We start from the raw sequence: 16,383 nt of genomic DNA, 5'->3' as shown, positions 1-16,383 counted from the left end.
CCTTCAAATTATTGGTCTAGCTAGTGATGTAAATACAGTTTGGAAATTTTAGATGTGCGCCGCAATTCTAGCAGCATGCTTTTGCCTCGTGCATGCGGGCACCTACAGGTATTCGATCTGCGCACTCATATTTTGCATCCTTGTTACAGCTGAGCTGGCAGTGGTGAGATCGTTAAAAAGGGCACATTAGGAAACAAGAAAGAGGAGGTGATTCTGTTCTATGATGACTGCCAGAAGGTACCGCCAGTCATGCCGTAATCAGCGTCGCTAGCTGCCGAGCCTTTGTCCACAGGACTCGTGCTTTTACTTACGTTAAGGATTGGCAAGGAGGCAGTGTCCCGGACAGGCCGAGCCCTGTCCGGTGCTCAACCGGTCACCGTCGGGCCGTGCGTACCTGCATGTGCCGGTGGTTGCCGTGTCGCCGTCACCGGCCGGACGCGGAAAGCCTCCACTCGTCGTCTGGTTAATTTGGTGGCACGGCATCAACACGACCGGCCACGCTCGATCGCCGCGGCTCGCGCGGCGGTTTGATAAATCTTGTCGCCAATCTCGGCGGCCTGATCGACACGGGAATTCAGGCTTGGCGTCACATAATCTACGGAGTCCCAAGCAGCTGCTTGCATCATTGGGGTTTTAGCTGGATATGCTGCCGGTTGCATCGCTGTACTCATGTACTGCGGTTGAGAGCTAACAACAGTATTGTATATCGGTCGTCGATCTCTACTGGCCAGTGGCCACACCTACTCTGTTCCAGTTGCGTGTGTCAATTTGTGACGGCTACTGACCCCAACTGTAAACAATGCTGTTCTTGACCTTGACAGCAAATGAAAAGAGTGAGATAGTAGCTAGCGAATGAAAAGGGTTTCCAGTCCGGGCTTTCGGTGGTAGTGGCGATCGGAAACTGAGCAGTTGTTGGCGTCAAATGATGGATTGCATCGGCGATCGCATGTGTTTCGGTCAGAGTGGGATTGGAACAGCCGAACAAAGGTGGCACGAGCGGTAGGTGCCCACGACCCCAAGTAGTACAAGTGTACAGTTGGCTAGCAACGCAACAAACATACATGTGACGCGCCAACACGAAGATATCCAAACTAAAGACTTGTGCAGGCTAGATGAGCAATGATGCACACGTCTATATATTATTGTCGTCGTCGTGGCAAACTCGCAACGGCAGTAGCGACAAGCAGACTAGCGAATTAACAAAGCTCCATTAAATTTGGTCATGCTGCAAAAAGTTCGACCAGTGGCAGTTCTTTAGGATTTATAAAACAGTTCCATTGTTGCTCCATAATTTATGCTGGTCTCAGAAAACAACAAACTGAAATTGTACTTGGGTTGTTGCGACTACGGATCGGAGATGAGACCGCCGCCTAACCAACGTGCGCTATGTATATATTCTAAGTACGTTAGGTTCTCCCTAAAGAAGAAGAGGAAATATTTCTCTTCAGTAATTTACTACATGCACTTCATTTTTAAGGTGTGTTTGGTTGGACTGTGAGCTGTGAAAAAGATATTGTGAGCTGTAAAAAATCTGCTGTGGGCTGTGAATTGTTAGCTGTGAGAAAACTGAAAGCCGTTTAGTTGAAAACAGATGTGCAATTGTAGAAACCCTTTCACTGACATTTGAGCCCCACAATCAGTGACATGTTTTTCTTTTTTCTCTCTTCTTTTCCTCTCTCTTCCCTCTCGCATCTCCAGGGCGGTGTGGGTGGCGGCGTGGCCAGATGGTGCGGAGGGGTGCATCCCAGGCGGTGGGGGAGGGGAGGGGCACGACCGGGCATGGTGGAAGGGCGCGTGCTAGGCCGCCGGCCGGGGGTGTGGAGGGGCATGGCCGGGCTCAGGGGTGTGGATGGGCACAGCCGGGTGCGATGGAGGGGTCCTGACCAACAAGGTTTGCAATGGTGGTGGCGGTTGCCCATTCCTCCCGTTTTCCTTCCTCCCCATTCTTCTCCAACGAGCAGAGACAGGCCGCCAGCCAAATCCCTCACGCCTCGGCCAGCTCCCTCCAATCCCTCGTGCCCGCACCTCCTCAACTCCCCCCCCCCCGTCCGCCTCTGACCCACCTCCGACGAGCCTCGACAACCGGACCGCTGGGAATCTCGGTTCCCACAGCCGCCCATGCGCCCCGGCACCTGGAGCTCCGCCCACCACCGACGACCTACTACTTCCGGCCGTCCTCGACCCCAAGCACCCATCAAAACCGAGCTCAGGTGAACCCCTTGTGCCCTTGCGCCTACTACCTCCCTCTCTCCGCCGCCATGCTTGCCGGAACCGACCTCCACTGCACAGGTGAGCCCACGCGGCTTCGGCTGCCATTGGAGCACCGCCCTACCGGCCTGGGAGAAAAAGAGGGGCCGCCGGCCTAGGAGGAGGAGAGTGGAGGGAGGCGGAGAGGGATGCTGGAGTGGGGAGGGGGGGCATCATCAGAGAGGGAGCAGGGGCCGCCGTGAGAGGAACGAGCTAGAGAGAGAGAGTTGACGTGGAAGAGAAAGAAATCGAAGGGGTATGCTCATAACCGATGGTAAGTAGGTAATTTTTTCGAAAATATCGTTTCCACAGCCGAAGAAAGCGGGGGAAAGCTGCTGTGGGTTTTGTACCAGAGAGAAAGCTGCTTTTGCCCCCAAAGCACCTATGAGTTCCTACCCCTTTGGTTGGCTTTTGGTTTTTAAGAAGCAAAACTGCTTCCAAAAGTCCAATCAAAGGCACCCTTAGTGTTAATGTTAACATACATAGTACTTCCATTTTCCCAACATACAAGAGCGAAATTTGCACGTAACGATGTCATGTCATCAGTAAAATTTTGCTCAAACGACTACCCATACGAGGTTTATAGCTCCTCTACACTGGCGCTGAGACAGCGCCAAGATTGGTGTACCTCATATTGTAGTGCGTACACAGATTTTCACCATCTAGATCAAATAAAATTTTAAAAATAACTCCTCTTATAATAATATTTTCTACTACTTGGGCCCTCTCTTACATTTGGCTGCACCGTTTGGTTGACGACTCCAAGGGACCAAGCTAAAAAAATGCTAAAATTGGGGCGGTGCCAAAATTAGGGCAACCAAAAATACAGTGGATTTGTGGCCAAGGAAATTTTTTTGCTACCCAAACTCAGGGCTTACATTTTTGCACAACCGAGTTATGACAGAATTTTATAAATGCATTATCTTCTTCTTTTTTTTGTCCCAAACAAATAGAGCCTTCGTGGGCAGGGCCAAAATATTTGCTTGGCTTACTAGGTCATAAACAGGGGTGCAAGTAGTGGCACCCCGAACAGTTTTGGGTCAGTTAGCTTGTTCATTAGTTTTTATCTCTCTTCTATTGCTTTAAAATATATATAAATTCAACTAAATGAGTGTTGGGTCGATACATTGTCCTCGAGAGAACAAAAATTGCATCCCGACCATAAACCAAACAAATCTGTATGTCTAATTTTATTACTTTTAAACATAATGATATGAGAGCGAATGGGACTCTAGTTGAGTTGGTTAGATAGAGGTTCTGGGTTTGATTCTTTGTGGGAGTGAATTTCAGGCTAGGGTTAAAAAAAATTCTCTTCTCTATCACTGTAATCAAAGCATAGTTCAAGGCCCGACCCTCCTACTTGAGGTAGTTGTAGTGGTCGCCAGCCTAGTAGTAGTCTCATAAGGGTTACGGATCTTGTGTAAGGGTGGGGCTGAGGTTCGAGGATTTTCTCGGTCTATTGAGAAAGTCTTCTCTCTTGGCAAAAGTTCGGGGACTATCTTACCCCGTATGGTAGTCTCATAAGAGTTACGGGTCCTGTGTAAGGGTGAGGCCGAGGTTCGGGAATTTTCACGACACGTAAGACCCTGCATGTCGAATTTTTTTTTATAATCATGAGACGTTTGGAACGGTTGCCTAGAGTTTGCCCAGTGGGAGAAAAAAAAAATCGATTGATGAGTTGGCAGCACAGGAATCTACTCTTCAGCACTAGACAACAGCAAATCCTTGCCTTGCCAAAGATTGGAACATCATCTTTGCATCAGCTCTCTTCCCCTTCCGTGGCTTTGGCCGGAGAGAAAAAAAAACGGCATTTTTTATTGCTTTTGGGTCCTACTACAAAATTAGCTAGCTCAAGCGAATCTCACCAGTGGAGAATATTTTTGGCACCGAACCATCACCTTGCATGGCTCATGCTTTCAATTTAAGTGTCATTCAGTGCATTCAGTTTCAGGTCAGATACTTGGTCACATGCAGTTCGAATTCCTAGGCATGAGTTCCATTTGCCATGTGATTTTGCTGCTGGGTTGTGTTTATAGTATGCAGTACCAGCTGGTTGAAGTTTACAAAGTCAAGTCAAATTGGCCGGGCATCGCCTACTCTGCGTGAACAACAAAGAAAAGCCCCGTGCGTGGCCTGGCAGAGAGCCAGAGAGCATCTTCGACTTACTTAGCAGGGCAAAGAGATGCAAATCTATCTCCTAATGGCTGTTCATTCAAAATGTATTCTTATTGAAATACTCCCGTTCAAAATAGAGAAGGTACATTTTGTATCGATGAAAGAGGGATGCGCCGCTGTACTTAGCTAAACTGTTGACGACAGATTAAATGTTTGTGGATCTAACGATCAAATTCCCAAACTGCTAAAAGAGATGGAAGGAAAACGAAAAAAAAAGAAATGAGCTCCAAACTCTTGGCTAAAAGAGATGAAAGGAATATATAGCATGGGGAAATGGGCAATGCATGCACTTGCTTGTGACAACTTGGCCAAAAAAAGTAATCTTAAATATTGGAGAACACCAGCGTGCTTGTAACGAGGGTGTTTCTTATATATTGCCATTACACAGGATGAGGCGAGAGCTTCGGCGACGCCGCGCCGCGCGCGCGATTGGTGATCGGGTTGACTAATTATGGATCCAGGTCCGGCTCTCCATATATGCTTTCACGCGCGGATCACCATGGTGCGAGGATGAGCACGGCCTTTATCGCGATCTACGCCAACGAGAACGGGAAGATTATAGATTAACTACTGTTTATGCGGATTTCAACGTTCAGGAGATGGCATCGTCGTCGGATCAAAGACGATTCCCTGCTTAGTGGGAATTAACTGTCATTTTCTTCTCTCGATCGTTGGATACAGGCCACGCACGGGGCTCCTATTGAGCGCGCACGCGTCACCAGCGAACAGTGGGACCCACCTTATCTCTTCCCCCTCTCTTCCTTCTTCCTTCCGCTTTCTTCCTCACCTCGTTCTTCTTTCTTTCTCACCTCGTTATTCTGCCGCACCACCACTGCCACCGCCAGCCTCCACCACCGCCCGCGCCCGGCGGCGACCAGCCACCGCGCCGCTCCGCCCACCTACCACCCCCATCGCGCCTCCCCGCCCTTCGCTAACTACTATCGCCGCTCGCTCTCGCCGCCGGCACCACCCACCGGGGGTCCCCCGCCACCCGGCCGGCGGCGCCATCGCCGCTGTCCTCGCTGCCCACAACCCGCAACCGCCGCTGGACATTCCGTTCCACCCGCCAGCCATGGAACCCTCCCCAACTCAGAAACCCAAATCCTAACCCTAAACCGCCAGCCTTCGCCACCGGCCGCTCCGCCCACCTCCCACCCCGGTAGCCTTCCCGTCCTCTTCTCTCTCTGAGTTCTCTCCTCTTTCTCTTCTTGCTGGAGGATGAAGACGATGGGTGATTGGAGCGCTTGGAGGAGAATGCGCCACGTCTCCTCGTTCGTCACTATTGGCCATCGGCGTACGTTCGCCCAATAAGATTTTCGCTCCATGCACCGACGGCGTCATCACGAAGGAAAACCACACGTGAGAAAATGCGCCACTGGTCAACATCACTTGGACGCAACAGTTACTGTCGGTGTCATCTACTAAAATAGATGTGGTTCTTGTCGTGAAACTCTCCTAGCTTGATGAGTTTACGTAGTCCGATTTTTTTTCAAGAAGAAAAACTTTTTTCATCATATTTATAGTTGTAAGGAAAATAGCCTAGGCCGTAATGATTTTGGTGATTAACTACAACATAGTTATTAGGAATAATATGTTTGCAAGATGTATCTTTGTAGGTGTCTTATGAATCCCGAGGATGAATTTCAAAGCCATCAAAATGAGAAGAAAAAGAAAGACTTAGAAGAATTCTATAACATCCAAATGATTGTAAAAATCTAGGCTTATAAATGATGGTATTGAAACCGGGACAAAAGACACATGAAGATTTGAAGCGAATCCTGCTAAAGACAATGCACTGATGCAATCACCGATTCATAGGTGATGATTAGGAGAGTCACCGACATCACCGAATCAGTCGGTGATCATAGGACAGCGGTAGGGTCAAGACAAGCACGTGCACTGTGACCACCAACCCATTCAGTGTTAACAATGAGCTTCACCGAATCAGTCCGTGAGGTTTGAAGCGTATTTATCACCTCACCGATTCATACAGTGGGACCAGTAAACAAGGAGGTGGATTAGTCGGTGAAGGAAGATAGATGAAGACTGTGGCTCAGGGGTCACTGATTCATTCGTTGATGCCCAGCACATGCCACCAAATCAGTCGATGATGCATGTGGGGCTCGGGTGTCAGTTGCCCAACGGCTAGCTGAGGTGGCATGCACCAATTCATTAGTTGCTACATCCTGCACACCACCGAATCAGTCGGTGATACGCAGAAGTTGCAATGGCTAGTTTCTTGGCTTGGGACGCCGGTGCTTGTGAGAGGGAGGAGAGGCCCTTGGTATTTTATCGAAGCTTTACCAAGTGAAGAGCGGCGAGGAACATCCGGGATTGTCTAGGTGGAGACCCACTTGTTTGTGGGGAAGGTCCGTCGGCTATCCTACGGAGTTACTTGACCGCGGGGAGCTTAAGCCCTTGCGCGGACATTTCGAAATAGTGGAAAGCTTTGCTTTCCAATACTTTGGTAAAAATTGTCGTGTTGCCGTGAAGGGAGTTTGCCTTCTTTACCTCATTTACCTTTCACATTTTTTATTGTACTTTATTTCCGCGTTTACCTTTCCTAGAATTGCTATGTGTAGTTTATAGAATTGGAACCTAGGCTGCAAAACTCTTTTGCAATAGAGATAGCAACACATAGAAAAACCTAGTGCACATATAGATAGAATTTGGAATAGGTTTTTACATGTATTTGGAGTCTTAATTTTTAGAACATCCAATCCACCCTATCTTAGGGTAGTCACGGTCCCTTCAATAGTAAAGGCGTATCAAAAAGTACCATCAAATTATACTGATGAATGTACCAAATTTTAGTGTTGCTTGCTAATTTTGGAACCCCATTAGTTATATTTTGGTACCTTTCAAAGGGCCATAAATCAGCCTTCATATAGTATCAAGTTCATTCGTTTCTTCTTGGATTTGTGTGGTGTGACTTTCATTTTTGATATGAACTCACTAGAATTTATTTCTGATCTTTGGATGAGAGGCATGGGATAACTCAATTGGTGGATGGAGACGACGTTCACAGCCCAATTACAGCCTTCCAAGGATGCTACACCTTAGCAACTGATACACCACCTTCAATGGTTGCCGTGATCTTGTGGAGCGCGTCACCCGGCCACTAGGGCACTCGTCCTGCAAGCAATCGAAGAACTAGTAAGAATAAGTATAACAATGTAGATGAAGGTTTCAAACTCAATCTCAAATAAGGTGGGGTTCCGAAGACAAGAAGACAGGCGGCTGAGCCAGCACACGCGCTTACAAGCAAGTAGCGAGAGCTAAACTTGATCTAAACAAGACCCAACAATTTGGTGGTTGCTAAGGGGTATATGAAGGTGGGAGGATGACCACCAGGGTGTTGGGATCGTGCTCCAACCTTAGGACGTTTCCCTAATGAACTCGACTTGATACACGGCCCATTGGGCCAAAATAAGGCGACGCGACACCTTTGGATAAAAAATCTCTTGATAGTAATTGGGTCATTGCGGCCGCCTCATAACAGATATGGACTTGAGTCTAGATCCATATGAAAATAGACTTCCTAAGGATTCCATGAAGTACTTGAACACCCCAATCCGAGTCCGTATGTGACTGTGGTGACCATCACAATTTGGTGCTGTCCTGCAGTCCGAATCCAGCCTACGCGAATCCTTTTCCGTTTCGGTCTTCTCCCTGGTTCCTAATCAAAACAAGAGTGTACGTGTCTCCATGGTATAAATATGATGGATAGGAATTTAAGAGTGAACTTACTTGATCATTAATTTGACAAGCACAGGTGCGAGTAATAGGACTAGAAACTAGTACTTGTGTCGGCGTGGATGTATCGTTGATGGTGATATCCTCATCAATTTTATTTATTGAGCTCTTTTACGGTGCACAATACTAGACTATACTAATGTTCGAAAAGGACTAGTATAAAAAACATCCGATGGTCAAGATTAATTTTATACTTTTGAAAACTTCATCTATGGTATGAGTAGTATACATATATAGTATAGGTAGTATAAGGGTATGATGGAAAAAAAATAAAATTGACATCACTGTCATATGTTTTTGACACTAGCATAAAGTCCAAAAGATCATTCCATTTAAAACATCATTTTCTACAATATAATAGTTACTAAATTATCCATAATAATGGATGGTTAGATCTTCTATATACTATATACCACTAAATATACCAGTAAATAGTAGTATTGTGCAACGTAAAAGAGCTCTATTTATTATCAAAGTCATTTGTTCTGAATTAAGCCTTACGAATATATTTGATGACTTATTTTTTAAAAAAACTTCTAGCCATTTCTAATGCAAGTGCAATGCCCCATTTCCTACGGCAGTGATATTAAATTAGAAAGAAGCGGAGCTGTTGCTTTGTTTTAAGTGGTAATGAGATTGACTAACATAGTCTCCATGGTCCATGTAGCGAAAGTACTCTCTCTCTCTCAAGTGAAATCAAAAGTACGCTCTCACCACCAAAGGCTTTTTGAAGTTCCAAGTTAAATTTTCAAAAAAAAAGAAGAAGTTAACTATCATTTCAGCATGACTAGCAGCAATAAAACATATAATTTAGCACTAGGAAAAAGTGTTCATCCTACAACTGGTTAGGGGCAAGTCTTGGTTTTTAGAGCACGATAGAAAGACACGGTGTCATTGCTATAAATTACATCTTAATCGAGCCCCTGTTTTGTTGATTTCCGGCTTATATACCCAATACAATTTCTTCTCTCATATCCTACAATTAGGTAGCACTTCAGCTACCTACATTTTTGCATAAGGTGGCATTTAACGAATTTTCCTACTCACTTAGGGTTGGGACACATGAAAATGTTGTAAGGCCCCATTTGGATGTCAGTATTGGAGCTCAGAATTGGTAATTGGAATTGGTAGCTCCGAATGCCAATTGTTTGGATGTCCTGGAATTCAGAATTGGAAATCAAACTCAACACCACCCGGTATTTATCCCACCCTCACCCCTTCACCCTCAAGACCCAACCCGCTCGGTATTCACTGGAATCTGTCTTTCCCCCGCCCCTTCATCTCCCTCGCACCACAGCTCCCTCCCTCCGCCCGTCATCTGGCGGCGCGCGCTGCCCTCCCGGCGGGCCACCCCTGCCTCCCCTCTCTCCACCGGCAGGCCGCCACCATCTCCCCTCCCTCTACCGCCGTGCTGGAGCGGGAGGAGGCGAAGGCCACGGGGTGAGCACGGAGCCGCGCCACCCCTCCCTTGCCTCCCTCTGCTACGAGCCCCGCGCCCCTCCACCTGTGAGCCGCGCGGCTCCTCCCCAGTCTCCTACCACCCTCCCGGCGGGCCACCCCTGCCTCCCATCCCTCCACTAGTGGGCCACCCTCATCTCCCCTTCCTCTGCTACCGCGCTGGAGCGAGAGGAGGCGAAGGCCGTGGGGCAAGCAAGGAGTTGCGCCACCCCTCCCTTGCCTCCCTCCGCGATGAGCCCCGCGCCCCTCCGCCAGCGAGTCGCGCGGCTCCTCGCCAGTCCCCTACTGCCATCCCGACGGGCCGCCCCTACCTCCCCTCCCTCCACCGGCGAGCCGCCCCCATCTCCTCTTCCTCTACCGACGTGCCGGAGCGGGAGGAGGTGAAGGCTGTCGCCTCTCGCCTGGCCTCCTCCGGTGCTTTGGATTTAGGAGGGGCGCCGCCACTCTCCTCTTCATGGGCCGGAGAACCCTTTGTGCGGCAACGGCGGCAAGGGGTTGCCGGAGTAGTGGTCGTTAGCCATGGTGGAAGAATCCGAACAAATACCAATTCTGCTTTTGTACATCCAAACAGAAAATTGAATTGAATTCTTTGCTAAGATTCCAAACACCAATACAATGATATCCAAACAACAGAATTGGAATTGCACCTCATTTCAATACCATAGCTGATTTGGTATTGAACCCAATTCAATTCCATGCCCTCCAATATTGACATCCAAACGAAGCCTAAATATTTTTTTTCATGTATCACAGATTTTTTTTCTTATTATTTGTGATCATCGTGTGGGATAATAATATTGTAAAACTTGTGTGTGGTCGCAGAGGCCGGGAAGTTTTCCCTTTTTACAAAAAATCCACTAAAGAGATAGATTGATCTTATAAATACTCCACATTTACCTCAACGTTCAGTAAAATAGTTCAAAGTTCAAACATTGAATTTGCCAATATCCATGAATTTGTACAAGAAATAATTATTTTGGGGGAAAAACATGAACTTGGAACATCTATCATATTTGAATTTGAACTAGCAAAATAATGACTTTTTTGGCATGCAAAAGTTTAATTTGAACTTGCAGAATGTTTTTTTACGGTCTGGATCTAATTAATAAACCTATGGCTACATCAAATAAAGTAAATTTTACTTTCAACTTTCACATCCTAATTTTTTTCAAGTATGAATAACTTCTAAGAGGTAAAAGTTTGAAAAGCTTCAAACTCAAGCTTAGGCCCTGTTTGTTTGAGCTTTGGTTTCCTTGAAAGCTGGCTTTTAGCTTTTGCTCCTGGAAGGGTGGCTTCTGAAAGCTGCCTTCTCCAAAAGCAGAGGTCGTTTGACAACCTAGCTTTTTGATAGTGAGGTGGGGTGCCTGTCATGCAGGGTATGTCACTCTGTCATCCTCTACCTTCTCTTCTCTCTCGGTCCAGCACTCCTCGGGCAACCGAGCTCCACCACGCTACTGTGCTAGTGCGTCCCCACAGCCACGCTAACTGGGAGGGAGATGCTAGCCCGGAGGGGGTCGCCGGCCTTAAGACGACATCCGCACGAAGCTGCACGACATCCTTGGCTTAAAGAATCCAATCGAGCACGGCCACCTTGAAATTGAGCCTACAAATCATTTTCTCCTGTTGAACAACTTGTTGTCTTAGTTCTGCAGCTTCTTGTAGCCCTCCCAAAGAAACTTCAGATCTTGAGCTTGTAGCTGAGGCTAGCTGCACGGCCACATAATCAAGGAAGGGACTTTACTGCAAATCATGAGGACTAGAATTTTGTACTGCAACCCTAAGGATTGTTTTCAATATTTCAACCTACAAATGAAATGAGCAGAAGTCAAACTTCAATCTTAAACAAAGCAACTGAATAAAGTAAAGAATACAGGAGTAGGATAATGAGTTGTTTAGTTACATACCACGACATGTGATTGAATTTTAGCAATGTAGGAACATGATAGTAGGCCCTACACAATAAGTATTTGGTCAATTATCTTAGATATAAGGAACATAATGTACCATGACCATAGAAATGCAGATGCTATCCTTGCAAATAGATCTAGAGTAGCCAAGGTAAGAGAAGGATCTCAAATCTAACACAATACATCAAGAAATTTATTTTTCGCTAAAGAAATACTCCAGCAGCATGGGGGTCATGGCCACTTCGAGGCGTAACTAGGCTCCACTCTAGATAGAAATAAACTTGAGCAGAGTGCTCTCTGGTGAAGTAGATGTAGATCTAGAAAATTGGAGGGAACTACAGAAAAAAGAAATGAGATTCTCACTTGTGCAGCTCGAAGGTGCAGTGGCTCATGGTTGGATGGGGTAGCCAGTTCTTGCGCGACATCCTCGATCAACTGCTCAGCTGCACAAGCATGGGTGCCGCCGCCACAAGGATGCTGAGATGTTCCTCCAAGAGTGCCGTGGACCATGCCGCACCTTGATACTCGACGCCCGTGGAGCTTGCCACCACCGCTGAGGTACCCCGCTGCCGCCAAGGTCAGCCACCATCGTAGATCTAGTTGGACTTTACGGTCATCAGAGAGGAGAGTACTGATTTTGGAAATACAAGGCGGGAATTTGGAGGGGCACTACGGTAGCCATGTTTTTATTATTTTTTAGGGGGGGAGGCGAGGGAATACAGAATTTGAAGATCCCGCTTTCATGTTCCTGGGTGCGAAATGAAACTTTGGTAAGCTGCACTTGCTACGGGGTCATCGACAAGATTGTGCGCTCTTATCGAACCCATTTGTCAGCAAAGCTAGGTGCATTTCATCTTGCATACAACACAGGCAGGAGATGAATATCTGGAAGAGGCCCACGCTTTAGTGAACATGGGTGTGTTTCCAGTTGCTAACCGACTGTTTTCTCCAACTATAATGCCTATGTGTCTATTTTTATAACTCATGTGGATGTGAGGATTTTCCTTCTTTTTATCCTGACCAAAGCGCACTCGTGTACCCACCGAATATTTTGCATGCCTACCCGTGAATGAAAGCTTGCATATTCTCTCTATTCTTGTGGCAGGATTCCTGATCTGTGTAGGCCTGCATATTCCGAGCATCCCACGTATTTTCATGGCTATTGTAATCCCGTGAGGTGTGAGCTGGGAGAAGGTGCATTGCGTTGTTGATCGGTCATGATGCTTCAATAAATAGGCATGCCTCCAAGGTCTTTTCTCATTGGCTCTTCATCTTACACGCATTGTTAGTGGTTGTTCTAGGCGACCTACTTGGTTCTGCACCCTGTGAGAGGTGAGCTCATAGCTTCCGCATCTTGTTTATAGGTTACCATCATTGCTTGTGGTCATTGCTTATCATTTTTAGTTCTGTTGGTAAGTGTCTATAGGAGGATGGCTGGTCAAACGAACGGAGCAGGCAACTTCAATGCTGTGCCACCTCTGCAGCAGCTAGGCTTCGTTGATCCATATGATTTGTACGACATGGAAGAAGTGGATGACGATGAAACAGAGGAGCTGAAGAAATCTGAGTTCGCTTGGCTACAGGACCACGGTTACACTCGTGTGCTTCGCAATGGTCACTTTGTATGCCCTACCGCTTTCTTGCCCACTGAACGTGGTGTATTCGTGACATCCCGCAACATGTTTCTAGTATTGGTCACTCGAGTCATGTTACCCTGGACTCGAGGGCTAGGCATCGTGCATTGGAGGACTATCTTCGCGACGAACCTCGTTTTGCTGCATTCCGTGCTGCCGCAAATATGCCAGAATAAGCTTATGCCATCTCCATCTCCATGACTGTGTCCGTTGTCTCCTCAGTGCCATGTTCGTGTCCAATGCATTGCATCTGCGTGTTATGACACTTTCGTGTAACAGAGATGACTTTATTTGTATCGTCTGGATCAGTGGTTTTAACCTGTCGGTGCCTAGTGACAGTACACCAGTTTAGTATTTAAAATTTGTATGGTTTCGTTGTTGTGTGTGTGTGTGCACCTGTGCCACTGTACGAGTGTGATCTGTGGGGATGTATCATGTATGTGTACTTAAGAATGCGATCTAATAAGAATGGTCATGGTTTGTTCATTACTATTTCAGAACAGAGGAACTTATGTTGTGTATCTTCTTATATAAGCTGACAGTCCTCTATACTCTGCTTCCTATTTAAGGCACAAAAGAAATCCCCTATTGTTCACTGCCTCTGCTCTCTTCCTTGCATCTTTCCAATCTCCACCACCGCCCGACGAGCTGCTCATCCTTATGCCCAAATCCACCAGCATGGCTCAGGGCCAGACAAGCTTCTCAGAGTGCACCAACACACTCTTCTCCTTGACAAAAGACCTCCCCTAGGAGTTTAGCACCCACATCACCGTCGACGCATTTTGCCCCACCGACGAGCCCAAAGCCTACAGAGAACCCACTATCGATTCCATCATCTGCACCTACCTCCCCGAGATCCATAGCTGCTCCAGCTTGTTCTGAAACGGTGGGGGAGGCTGCCGCTAGGGTTGACGGAATGAAGTGGGAGGTGGAGGAGACCACTTTCCTGGTCGAGGCGGAAAGGGCACGTCAGGCTGCCGCATGGTCGAAGATCTTGGCGGCTTAGACGAGCGCAGGAAAACAGAACTGGTGGGAGGTGTGTTGGGATACGAGGTAGGCTACGCTAGCGCAAATCAAAATTTCTACCGCGTAAAACCAGGAAGAACTGCCGTATAAGGATCACGGGATTACCACTCGACGCACTACTGGTGCGGAAGATGTAGATGTGCGTCGATGCAGTGAAGACGATCACGTAGTCGTACGTAGTCGATCAACGTAGTCGTACGTAGTCGATCACGTCCAGCAGCTCCTCAGCAGCTCGTCCACGTGCACAGCAAGATCGCCTCCGGTACCGCGGCTCGTCGTCGGCTCGTCGTGGCTCATCGGCGGCTCGTCGATGGCTCGTCCAAGTGCTGCAGGCGCAACACCTCCAAGGTATCCACACGTGCAGGGAGGAAGCGTCGCAAGCCGGATTGCTAGATCCGCGAGTTGCAACAGGCGAGGGCGTGGGAGGCGCGGCAAGTGTGTTCAGCCAAAAGGTGTAAACCCTAGGGCGCCCCCACCCCTCTATTTATAGGGGTTCCTGACGGGCCTCTGGATCCGAGGCCCATTAGTACTCCTAAACCTAATCCAACTCGGATCAGATCCGAATTGGGCTTCCAGCCCCTTAAGTGTGTGACCCTATGGGTTCGAATACGTATAGACATGGCCCGAGTACTCCTACTCGGCCCAATAGTCGGTAGCGGCCTCTAGCAAGACGTGCCAACTCCTATACGCATACGAAGATCATATCAGACGAACCATCACAACATAATATACATGTTATTCCCTTTGCCTCACGATATTTGGTCTAGCTTCAAGCCGACCGCTCTTTCTCGATCCTGTGATTCGGAATCCCTTTGTAGGTTAACTCTTAACCGTACGTAGCATGGCCATGCATTTTCGGATCTGATCACTCGAGGGGCCCAGAGATATCACTCTCAATCAGAGAGGGGCAAATCCCATCTTGATTGACCATGTCTCATAGCATGCTTCTTGACAAACCCGAAAGCTACCTTTATAACTACCCTGTTACGGCGTAGCGTTTGATAGCCCCTAAGTAGGTCGATCCACATCTAGAATACATGCGACAATCTCAGGTCTAAGGACAAAGCATATATGTTGTTTAAAGAGAGAACTACTTCTCGCATTGGGTCAGTCCTAACACATGTCTCCACATGTGTCCACATTATTAGTTCAACATCTCCATGTCCATGACTTGTGAAACATAGTCATCAACTAATACATGTGCTAGTCTAATATTCATGTGTGTCCTCACATGAACTCCGACTAGGGACAACTTTAGAATAACCATACAAGTAAAGAGTTTCACATACAATTCACATAATTGCAAATCAATTCAAGTAGCCTTCAATGGATATTCAATGAACACAACATACAAATCATGGATACAAATGGAATATCATCATCTCTATGATTGCCTCTAGGGCATACCTCCAACAAGGTGGACATGGAAGCTCTTGGGGCGGACGAGCTGCCGGTGTTCTTCAGGGTGTTGGAGGTTCTAAGGACCAACGTCCAACACCACCTCGACGCAATGGAATCATTCCAAAAGGAGAAGATGCAGCCTTAAGCCTTTTTCTGTTAGTGCTCTCTCTGCAAGATAAATCATGAAGAAGTTATGTGAACTTTTATGCTACCTTAATCCTATTGTAATCCATGCAAGAAAGATTTGTACGTTCTTCTTATGCATTATATTAGCATCAATCAGACGTATGATCCGTTCTTGAAAAATTGAATAGATCGGACTAACATTTGCGATCCTTTATTGGGAAAAAGACGCTTGGTTTGAATTTTGGCAAGGTGAGCAAGGATTTCCTTGCTTTTGAGTGATAGCCAAATAGAATCACATTTTTTGTTCATAATCCTTCCATATTGATTTTCGATCTCTCAAAAAATAGATTCACTATTCCAACTACATTCTCATTAAATGAAACATAAAATTTGATCCATCTTGGTTTCTATGAGCATGTGAGTAGGAGAACGATCCATTGGGAATTAAATAAGGGAATAGTATAAATTGGTCTCAAGTAACCATGCCTACACGAGAACCAAGGAAGACTGGCTGCGTGGACGTGGAGGATGTGACATAACATGGTGCTGGAATGTGGACGGTTGCCACATTAATCCTCGGGTACAAATTAGAATGAATTCTAATTTTTGGGAAAAATATGTACAGATGTGTGATCCGTTAGAGGAAAAGTGAG

Source organism: Setaria viridis, chromosome 5, assembly GCF_005286985.2.
Source record: "Setaria viridis chromosome 5, Setaria_viridis_v4.0, whole genome shotgun sequence".
NCBI classification, from domain to species: domain Eukaryota; kingdom Viridiplantae; phylum Streptophyta; class Magnoliopsida; order Poales; family Poaceae; genus Setaria; species Setaria viridis.
The sequence above is the reverse complement of the archived record's forward strand: the minus strand, read 5'-3'. Positions refer to the sequence as shown.